The following is a 12,375-nucleotide window of genomic DNA, read 5'->3' on the forward strand; positions in this document are numbered from 1 at the left end:
GGTGTCTTAAAACAAACCGTCAGTGAAAAACTCCAACATGACTTCGAAATAATGATTATGGCCACATCAAGGGGCCTTATGTTGGTGACGACCACCAAACAATAATCAAAGCACATTAATGTGTCACTGTAAATCGTGAGCTTGAATTGTTAGTAAAAATCTTGGACCACAAAATTTCAATAAGAAAATAATTATAATTTTGGGCGGGACGAACTTCGCTGGGTCTGCTAGTAAAATATATAAATCGAAACATAGAACATTTGAGCTTTGATGAGCATGAGTAGAGAATCAAATGAAATCATTAACTGTGCCATGACAAAAATGGATATTGAAAGTAAGGTCAATCGTGTAAATAGTTAAAATTTCAATTAAGCACCGAAAATGTCCACTTTGGGTATAGTGCAGTTGTACTTTAAGGAACATTCTTGAAAATCAAAAAGAATAACACATTACTAAGGGTTCGCTTCAAAAACTTTTTACCCTTAATATTGTTAGTAACATTACTAACTTTAAATATATTTCTTTTATTTCAGATTCGAAATTTCTACAAGGAAAACAGTATCCTACGAAAGGGACACAGATGTCTGCTACGGTGCTACCTTAAAACCAATTTGAATCGATTGATTTGATTGGGCTGTGCGGCCACTTCGGTAAGTGTTAAGAATAACTCAGTGAGAATGGAGACCAGTATGTTTGCATGAATGTATTTTTATAAAAAACAAAAAAATGTTTATTGGCTCAAAAATGGTGGGTGGGCACTGTGGCCAATGGTAAAGTTCGTTGACCACCTTACAACCATGCAGAGTCCGCAAAATTCTCCGAAAGCAGTGTCCGGGGGATGCATCAGACTAGGCCGAGCATACTTTGAAGTGCCATCTAATTAAAACTTAAAAAAGTTCAATTATATGGCAGTTGAGAAGTGCATGTGCAAAAATTTCTTAAATTGCATAAAGGAAATTTTTGCACATAGCATGCATTTAGGCGCCTGGTGTTAGCAGACACGCCTAGACACTTGTGTTATAATAAATACATAAATGAATATAAGGCATTATTCGTCAATTAAAGTCCTCTCTCTCTCTAAAAATGCTTTGAAATGACGAGTGGCGTTTTTGTTTAATTCAAAATGCCGGACAAAGGGGTGAAAAATGATTGGAATCAATTGAAATCCGCTACTCGGGGGGCGGTTTAGAGCCGCTGATTACGAACCTGATAATGAATTTTTAAAATTCAGAATGGCGGATAAAGCGGATTCGTAATCAGCGCCTCAAAAAATTTGCGGTTAACAAATTTCCAATAAATACAATCATTTTTTTCACTTTTCCACCATAGTGGATTTCAAAACACGCCACTTGCCAATTAAAGGTAAACATTTTTACTAAATTCCCAAACTATTGTCCCCATAATGGAGAGAATGGGGGCTGCGGTTGGCAAGGAATGTCTTGCATATCGGATACGTGTCATACTTTAACAAATATCAGCCATCTCAAAGTTGCTCGCAATGTGCGTGCAGCAAATTAATAATAAAACAGTCACGTCAACGCAACGCGGTTTAATCGATAAATCAATGAGTTGGTATTAAAAAACATGAATTGTGTAGGGAAAACTAAACATAATACTTAACGGTGTACAAACATTTGCATGGTACGATCAAGATTAAATGAAAATTAAGGAAAAATATTTATGACGGAAAACACTTTGTATATTGTGAAAAAACTAAATTTCGAATACTTATGTGAGTGACTGTAGATTAAGCTTAGTCAAACCGCAGCGGAACGCCTCATTTTCTGTTTACCAATTTATCAGCTTGAATTTGGTCCATTCATCTGATTTTAACACATACAATGGCAAATAATTAATGCAATGCCGAAGCTAAATTGACATTACGGCGATAAGGCGAACAACCAAGCATACAAATATACAAACAAATACAAATATTCAAACGAATTTCTATAAGCTTTACAAAGTGGATGAAAATATACACAGAAATTATTTCACACAAACTCAAATGCATACATATATCTATCGCTGAATGGAAGATCGACCTATCTCGGCAGCCAGTTCGAAAACGCCCTATCTGAGAAATTTTTCCAAGAACACCCCACTTCAGAATTTGGTTGAAGAACGCTCTATCTGACAGCTGCCGATTCAAAAATGCCCTATCTCAATACATTTTCAATGTATTTTCGTTTCGTTCGATATTCAATCAAATTCTGAAGTAGGGCGTTCTTGAAAAAATTTATGAGATAGGGCGCTTTCGAACTGACTTCCGAGATAGGTGCATCTTCCACTCAGCTATCGATATGTACATTAGGGCGGGTCGAAAACCACAAAATGTTTTATTCTTGACAAGAAATCCTGGTTATCTGCGACAATATCTTCAGTCTGCGGAATGGGCTTGAAAATTTGAAAATAAGAGTGGGAGTACGAATTTTTCATATTTTTACAAACGATTTCTTTAGATCAAATTAGGAATTTATTTCATATCATAAACTCATAAAAAAATAAATTGGGCAAACTAAAAGTAAGTAGCAGTAATATTTTAATTTTTTAGTTAACTATTTTAATTTTTTAATCTTTCTTAATTTTTTAATTTATTATTTAAATTTTTTAATCTATTATAATATTGATGTTAGTTACTTTTAATATGACCAATTTAATTTTTTTATTATTTTATGATAGGAAATAAATTTCGGATTTGATCTACACAAGTCGTTTAAGAAATTGGTATTCCCGCCCTTGTTTTCAATTCTTCTAGCTCATTCCGCAGATTGAAGATATTGTTGCAGGGAACCAGGATTTATTTTCAAGAATAAGGAATTAAAATAGCACCCTATTATGAGCTATACAATCTTCTTATCAACCATTTTGTGTTTTTCAACCCGCCCTAATGTACATACGTATATACGTAGGCATGGCTATGCTCCTCTATGTATGTGCATGTGTATGCTAATTCCAAAGTACCTTTATGGTTATACTATTTACGCAAGCATTTAGCGTACTTAAGCTATTTACATACATACATATGTATATATGTGCATATTTATGGGTGTATATTTACGCACATAACCATTTGCATACACATACTTACTATAAATAGTATTTGTGCTTACGCCATTTTGTGGCAAATATTAGCGGTTGGACGACTATCTGTCTCTTTGCATTGACATTTCACTCGCTGTTATAACATTAAAGCAAAGGCGAGCCATTAACTGGCGTAAATATATACACATAATTTTGTATGTAAATAAATTAAGCAGGCATTCCTACTATACATATGTATGTACATGACTGCTACATTGTTTTACTGCATTTATGTTTATCTGCTAATAGTATTTGTTGCATTTCTGTTGCCTTCTCTATGTGACCTTCTTTCTCTCTATGACCTTCTCAGCCATGTGTGTGATACTTTAAAGCTCGCAGTCAAATGTTTGTGGTCTTACATTCAGCTTAGACGTGATTAATTAGATGACTCTTTAAATTTATAACGACAAGCTTAAGGTAATTATCACGTATGTCAAGTATGCAAATGAGCGTAATCAGTATTTGGGGTGGAAAATTGCAACCATGGAAGAGCTAATTTCACTTTGCTGATATATGTATATGTATTGTTAAAATCTTTTTTAATGACAGTTATTAAGCATTTAATGTCAGCCTTTATTGATGCGATTTTCACACGAAATACTCTAGAGCCTTACAAAGCACGCGGTGGTCTGAGAGCGGCAGAAAATTCAAATTTCGAAGTGCCTCGAAATATTAGCTAGATAATCTTCCATGGACCGAAGGCTTCACACTCACACTGCTGCGGCAAAAAATAGTAATTGTAATACGATTTCACTGAAATTTGCTATGTTTAACTTCTGCTAAGTAATGAAGAAGTATGTATGTAGATATATAAAATGTTATAGATTTTAATAAAATTTATTTATTTTCTTTATCGGTTGTTATGTGGCCGGTAGGCGTGACAGTATACTGCTCTTAGCAATTTTTCATATTTAAGTGTTTCTGGTTAAAACTAAGACACAACCGAATTTTATTAAAATCGAATAATATCAAGGACTCCTGCCCTAATGTACTAGGCGTGGCTGTATTTCCGCGAAAAACAATGCGGTATTCAGGGCCTTCGAAATACAAACTACGCTTTGAGCTTGAATGAAGAGGAAGCTCAGAAAGCAATTCGTAAAATGAGTTAACTAAATGAAATACCCCTCATACTGATTAGCCTCTTATAACAAATTCGTCGCGAGAGTTTTTCACCGCCCAACTATTACACTGTAAGGAAAATCTTAAGTTTTGAAATGACACAAAAAAACGCTGAAACACGTTAACTTAAGGTTGGGTCGTAAATTACGGATATATATACCGTTTTTCCAGACCAGGTCATTTTCCCATGAAAAAATTCAAAGAATAACAAATCATTTGTTTTTTTTTTAATTTTTATTAAAACCTATTCTTTTGCAAAAAATCAAGCTACTAGCGGTGAAAATCGATGGATACGTTAACTTCTTTTGAACGGTTAAATAAAAACTAGTGAGCCCGCACTGCATTAAAACGCCGAAGATAGAATTTCAAAAGCCTTCAAACTATTCCAAATGTTAGTAAGGTATAAGCGATTCGAGTGTCATATTTCTTCTTAATCTGTGCAGCCATTTCGCTTATTAGGTTTTCAATATTATCAAATTTTAAATCACCTGATAAAAAGGTTCTAATTTCAAAAAAGGCAAGGTCTTTATATTTCAGGTTATACAATTTATTTTCGAGTAAATTTCTACAAAGTTTAATTTTGGTTCGAAGCGAATTTGGTTTAAATTCACTCGTAAATGAATTGCGTAACCCATTCGAATTATACCCATATTTCAATAATACATTTAACTTATTTAATAATTTGAAATAAATTTTTCAACATGTGGCAAGCCTCTTCCAACACTTCAAAAATATTCTTATTGTTTAAACTAAAGCCTTCCTAATACTCTTTCGTTTGACATCCATATTTTGACATTCCATATAACTTTTGGATAAGTTAACTTATTTCGGCATTCCTAGCGCCTGGCAACCCACTTCAAAATATTTTCAAAGTGCTACTTTCTGAGTCCCTTTCGTTTGGAATTTTTTCCCCTATTTAATTTTCCTAATTCAAATTTGATTTGATTTTTTAAACAGGTGGCAACCCTATTAAAGTTAAGTTAAGAGAGAAAGATTTTGAAAACCATTTCCATTGATAATATTCTATTTTTTTTAGTTAATTTGAATATAATTCTTTAAAAGGTGGCAACTTTTATCAAAAAAGTAAAACCTTATTGCATGTCTGCAGTCCAAGCCTTTTAATTTGACACCTCATTTGGGAAAATCGAACCAACGGCGCGGTTATTATGGCATTGCCTATTAAATAATTTAAATTCAATTGTCCTACAGGTGGCAACTCTGTTCGAAAAAATAAAACCAGATTGCACATCTACAGGCCAAACGTTTTAATTTGACACCCCATTTTTGAAAAATGAGCGAACGGTGCAGATCTTTTATCCTGAACAAAAAATCCCTTCGCGTATTATCTATATAGATATGCAAATTTTTTTTTAAATAGGGACGGCAAAAAATTTTACTCATACGCCACGTCGTACATGGCCTCGGTATACACATGCGTAATGCATGACCCAAATCTAAGTTTACGCGTCTCAGCGTTTTTTTGTGTCATTTCAAAACTTAAGATTTTCCTGCAAGGTGTAATCGCACTTTCGGCAGTGCACGCAGGACAAAGTAGGCCCAAATGAATCAAATGAATTTATCAATTAAGGGTTGGTCAATATATTTATACTTTTGTAAGGATCTGAAGGCCGGTGGTCGAATCGTCTTAAGGTTCTCATAAACGAAGTGAACAATTTTGATGATAATAGGAATTCACTTTCAACCTTGCTCTCATTGTAGAAAGAATAAATGCCTATTTTCATTACTAATTTATACCTATGTATATTCGACTATCGACCACTCTTAGTCTGGATTTCACAAGTGATTCTCCTACACAGACCATATCAGTATCGAGCCGTGCGCCGAATCCAGAGCTTGGTTTGCATCTGATGTTTCGAAAAGGCCTTCAATAGTGTTCATAGGGGATGCCTTTGAGCAGCCCTGTGAAATAGAAAAATGCGTAATAAAGTCATCGCTGATTGTAAATCTATCCACTATATCTATGTCCATTTCAATACAGCACCTTGACTACGCTGACAACATATGATTTTTGGCACACCGTCTTTCTGATCTGTCTAAAATGGACAACGCGCTGCACAGATAAGCCAAGGTTCAACTTTAATTAGGCGAAAACGATTGTGATGTCGTAACTGTCTCCGACCCAGCTCTTGAGACTGTGCGGAACTTCTCATACTTTGGCGGCGAATTTAACCATGGCGGGGTCACCGACGAATACATTCGATACAACAAACAGAATTACAGCTTAAATATCACGTTTTTCAAGTCAAATGTGTGGTCCATGCTGCTGTACGATTGCTTCCTTTAAAAATGCACCATTCACCATTATTCAACAATTAATAAGCGGCTGTAAGTTTTTCGTCTTCGATGTCTTAGAATATTCTTACTTCTTCGCTTAAAACAGTGGAAGTTGCTAGGTCACACCATGCGCATTGAAGACGGCAGTATTGCAATGCAAGCCATGGCATGGAACCCCCTAATCGGTAGGGGCAGGTCCCTGATAGACCGCGTGACACATGGCGAAAAGGTGTCGAGCGGGAGACGACGCAGCTCGGATAAGCTGGAAGTAAATCAAATCGATTGCCATAAACTAAACCAGATGCGTAGTGGATGCCCTAAACGGCCCATGCATTTTATTCTACCGTAAATGCTTCGCCAAAAATTATCAAAATTATCATCCTGCAAGTGCACTTTCTACATTTAAACATGCACAGCTCCCAGTCCAAAATACCTGCTCGCCTTGACCAAATGACCCAAAATAGCAAAGCTTTAATTATTTCAACGCACTCAAAAAGGCGCATGCGTTTCATTTCCTGTGCATTCCTACAAACAATACCATTTGCCGCCAAGCACATGATTGCCACGCACTTAAGTATTGTGTAATGAAGTAAATAAATATGTATTTAGCTGTGGTAATGCAATAGCGGTAAGTGCGCAATTACAACACATTTTCAACAATGCACACACTCGTACATGTAGTATAAGTGACTCATTTGCGGCGCAATGCTAGGTAACCATCGCAGCCCATTGCCTACTCCTGCCCACTAGCCACCAAACGCTGACTTGTCCACATTCTTACAAGTGCCTCGCACATTACGACGCTCTTATGCGTTTGTACCATGTTGCGCCAGGCACTTACGTGATCTCCGAAGCAACTGGTTCAACTACCTACATTTAGAGCTCATCATTAATTCAATGTGGCAACAGCACGTCGCACGTTGCACTTTGCCACTCGCTACTCGCTGGCTTACATTTGTCCGACAACAACAATTGTATTGGGAATGTATAGCTACATACAATTTCAATTGACATTTACCAATCAGCAGGCAATTCATCGATCGCCCACCGACAGCGGAGTGCAGAGTAAAGTGTGGGTTAGTTTTGCTATTACTAGCTGCACCACAGGTTCCTGGAACGGCGGAAAACATTAACGGTTGTTGCATATCGATTTCAGTGGCCGTTGCCATTGCTGTTATCAAGTGGCGGCCGGGCAGCGCAATCGAATGTGGCACCACACAATTTCTCATTTGTCAAGTGAAAAATGTTAATTTTCATTTCAAATACCACTCAAGCTACGTACATACATATGTAGCTAAATATGTATGCAGCGTAAGTGGGTGGCTAGATTGAATGGCCGTGGTGGTAGTAGTAATAGTAGTAGCAGTGAGCCAATGAAAAGTACTAGCTATCGATTTCCACTCTATAACTTTTACGTGTACTTCCTTTCCAGTAATCCACTTTTCAATTCAGCTCACGCTGGTGACCTCCGCGCGTGCCCTGGCTCCCTCGTATGCAGCTGTTCGTGTTCACACAGGTGGCGGCGTTTTTTTCACTCATCGTCTGCACCTAATTTGCTGCTTCTCGCTCGCATGCAACAACTAAACCTGCATACAACCTAATACCCACTCAACCGTTTGCATATAAATCCCTGTATAAGTTGATACTCACACTGCCACAATGACCATTAGACACGGAAATATCCGCTATTGCTGGTAATTTTCTATTGCCCCACTTTCAACTCAACTCGTAAGCTTCTTGCCCACAACTATGGATGCATGTAAAATTTGCCAACATTAACAATTTTGCGGGAAACGAAAACGAGTTGCCATTAATTCCATTGCCAGCTGTGTTTTTTTTTGTGACCTCAAAAAAACTTGAAATTGGTATTGTAAGCCGAATATGGGACTTTAAAAATATTCGAGAAGCTTAGACATGTAAATGTAAACCAAGATTCATCTACATCTAAATAAATAAATAAATAAATATGTTTTTAGATTGTACCACTCGGCAAAGTGTAGAACGCTTCTTAACAATGCATTTCTAATAAGAATTGCTCTGAGGAAACTATGTTAAACGATTTTCGAACATCCCCGTCAATCAAAGACAGAGGAGGATTTGATTCCAAAATGGGGTCCAATCCTATCCTAAAGTTAAAATCATTTAATTAATAGGAAAAGTAAAATACTACAATATTTGGGTGTCAAGCGAGCGGAATTTTAAAACGATTTGTTTCAAAATAACTTTGAACTTATGCGAAATGTTTAAATCAATTTAGATAACAAGTTATAAAGAAAAAATACTTTTATCTGGGTATCAAACGAGAGAGGTTTAATTAAGAAGATTAATTAAGAATAATTTGAATATGAATTTTTAAGAGTGTTGCCATATCTTTGGAAATTCAATAACAGTTTAATTATTAAAATATTTTAATATGGCTATCAAACGAGACAGGTGTGATAAACTTGGGAAAACTGAGAAATTAGATTCCTATATATAATCCAGACTTACAGAAAAACTTAGTTTCATCAATTCCTCAGAAACAAACTGAATATATCGTACAGTGTTATAACAAAATATTATCTCTGGGCAATTTATTTTTTCAGCTCTTAAGTAGCTTTTTACCAGCCATCCGATTCTAAAATATTACGAAAGAGGGTTGGCCTGTCTAAAGCTTCATATGTTAAATGTTATTTAACACATCCTTTTTACCTTCGAAGAGATACTAAATTTAGATATCGCGAGGTTACACGTATCGATCTTCCCTCTGATTTTTTTCGACCATTTGACCAAATATGCCTTCTATACCATCATTCAGCAATAAGTATGTGACCTGCCAGCCAAATGGCCATAAATCGTAGTCATTCTTGCGAAAGAGAAAGCACGACAAAGTCCCGAAAAGTCCCAAGAAATAACGAAACGAATATTGGTCATAATAGTTCCGAGTAAATCCAAATAATTTAAAAAAAAATCAATACCTCCCGACATGCAGGTAACTTGTAAAAAATCTGAAAAGAAAATGATGGAGAATATTAAATAGTCCCAAGTGGTTTGAACAAATTTTGAAACATATGCCGAAAAATGTGCCGATAAAATCCAGAAAAAATCCTAAAAAGCTGTCGAAAAGTACAGCGCGAAGAGTGCCAATAAGTTCTGAACGGTCTCGAGTATATCTTGGAAACTCATGACAAAAACTTTTTCTCTCATTATTTTCTTATATTATTTATTTTCTAATAAAAACCCAAAAATAATCAATATAATAAAAGTCCAGCTTCTTCAAGTCCTGGGGAAATCATAATATACCATGAGATGGGATTTTATTGGTACATATCTTCGAAAAAATAGTTAGAAAATTTGAGCGCTTCTCTTTTTATCAGTAGCTAAATAAAAAAAAATACTTAAATATATTTAATTATAATAATTGGATTTAAATACTGTATAAACACTTGTCATCGCTAAACTGACATTAAGAGTTATTCATTATTTGTGCTACTTCATTATTGTCATTCGCATTACCATATATACAAATGTACACACATATACATATGTATGTACTTCAAAAACACGCACCATCTTTTCCATTGAATACTTGACCGATTTCAGGCCCTGAAGGCATTAAAGTTCTGTACTTAATTAATTTTGCACACTCGATGACTCCTCCATTTAATGCACTCTGCCGCTGAAAACAAATTGACAAACAAAAAATGTATAATATTTGCATGAGAAATGTATTGCGCGTACATACAGATGCAGTTATATGGATAAATATAAGTCTTTAATTTCATTTCCATAATAATGTGTATGTGTACGTACATCCATATGTGCTTGCTATGTACAAATGCATATGCAGATGCGAACGAAATTCAAAACATAAAATATGACACTAACTAAAATATGCAAAAATAGTCACTTATAAAAACAGTATTATTCAAATTTTATATGGAAGAATATACATACATATGTACATTTGTATGTGTGTATATAAGAGCTGGCAATTTTACAGTCTAAAAACTTTAAGCTTATTTTGGTTAGTTTATCACACTTGAGTGCATTATGATGCTTATTGGCCTGAAGCATATTTTACTGAAGATGTACTTAATATGAGTATTTAATTATTTTTTTGTGGTTAAATGCATTATTATTATCTGCGCAATTTTAGAGCAAGCATTTGAGCGGCTCATGATTTATAAATCGATTTACATACACGCGTTTAATGAAAGCTGCTGAGAGGATTCGAATTGATTTGACACTGGATTTACATTTCCTCATGAAGGACACAGAGTGTATAAAATCATCAATTATGGCCGTAGCATAGAACTTTTCATTCGAAAAAAATGCTTTAATGAACAATTTTTTTTTTTTTTTTTGAGAACGACGATCTAAAAATTACACTAAGTATCTCCAGTTTTTACATATTTTTATCAAAAAGTATGTGTTCACCAATCGTCCAAAATGATAACCGCCGTACTTGCAACTTTATTAGATAAGGCTTCGAAATGAGGCATCGGGTCGTACTGAAATTGACAATACATAAAATGGAAAAGTATGCTCAAAAAGAATGTCCACAACCTTTGGATTAAGATGGCATGTTTTCTCGGAAAAGCGCTTGCAAGAGTAAATGACAAGATTCGGTGTCTTGCCTCTCTCTTCTATATTTAATCACCAAATAAGCTTAGGATACAGTATGACCCCCAGATACTTCGCTCGTTAAGATAATCGTACGCTTGTCATTGCACTTTCGTAATTCAAAGCTAGGGACCTTATTCCTTTCCGATCACAGATAAAAATAACCTTCTTACTAAAATTACTGTTTCATCAGCGTAGACCACTAATTTACTCCCCCCTGGCTGAGCTTCAGTAGTACTGAGTTGATGGTGGCGAGCCATAAAAATATCTGACTCCTTCACCTTGAGAAATGCCCGCCTAACGTTCCTCTCCAGTAAGTAAAATGCAGCTCAAATCGTACTGCTGCGCAGCATTCAAGTCAAGTCAAGTCAAGTGATTGAGTTAAAAGCATGTGAGCTTTCATTAAAAATATATAAAAAAAAAGGAACAGTCCAGCGCCCTCGTCTTGGTCTGCAGGCTGTATCGGAGATACAGCCGCTATATTTAAACGTAGAATACGTGGTATGGTTAAGAGCATATCCAAGTCAAAAACGAAATCACACACTAAGAAAAAAAGGGTTTTTCCAAAATTTTACAAATTTACATACTTCTAAGTGAAAAGAACTCAATGAGAATATAAGCGAAAGCCCTATTTTTATTTTTATTTCTGTGTTCGTATGGAAAAGTAGCTTATGTCGAAAGGCTGGCTTTAGTATAAATCGGCATTCGCAGCATACGATTGCGAATGACTCACGGGCGCTAAGCCGTTAAACAACTTTTAGCAAATAAACGTACAAGAAATAGTTCCGATACTAGCAAGTCAATATTCTTTTTAAGTCTCATCAAAAAATTCCTTGTCGTTTAAAAAACAAAGGGAATGCCGCATCATACTAAAGCCGGCCTTTCGACATAAGCTACTTTTCCATACGAACACAGATATTATACCATTGTTTTTTTCTACAGCTTACTGAGATTTAAAGATTTGAAATTTTGAACAGAAAAGATATTTATTGAAAAAACTTAATATAAAATTGTTTGAGCGCTTGAAAGAAATTTAATTCAAACTGAAGATTTGAAAACACATTTACATGTTGTGGTTGTAGCTAAGGGCGCAGAGATACTTGTTACTATTTGTTAACTTTCGGGAAGACTCGGGTTCGAATGCTGTTAAACGCAAAATATAAATTTTGATTTTTCTAATTACGAAAAAGTATCAATAAAGTACAGAACGAAATCATATTCAGATGAAAAAATCTCAAAAAAAAAATCGACAACTAAACCTAAAAAAATATCGAT

The 12,375-nt window shown here is 35.2% G+C and overlaps 1 protein-coding gene across 1 annotated transcript in view; it reads left to right on the forward strand.

The window, feature by feature from the left end:
* Nucleotides 1-548: 548 nt before the first annotated feature.
* The window catches only part of LOC118738909, a 114,980-nt gene continuing 103,153 nt past the window's right edge, over nt 549-12,375 (forward strand). The window contains exon 1 of the mRNA XM_036469955.1: nt 549-650. The gene's annotated coding sequence lies outside the window, so the exon portion shown is untranslated. The remainder of the gene's footprint in view (nt 651-12,375) is intronic.

This window comes from Rhagoletis pomonella, unplaced genomic scaffold, assembly GCF_013731165.1.
Source record: "Rhagoletis pomonella isolate Grant_MI unplaced genomic scaffold, Rhpom_1.0 Rhpom_scaffold_00005, whole genome shotgun sequence".
NCBI lineage: Eukaryota > Metazoa > Arthropoda > Insecta > Diptera > Tephritidae > Rhagoletis > Rhagoletis pomonella.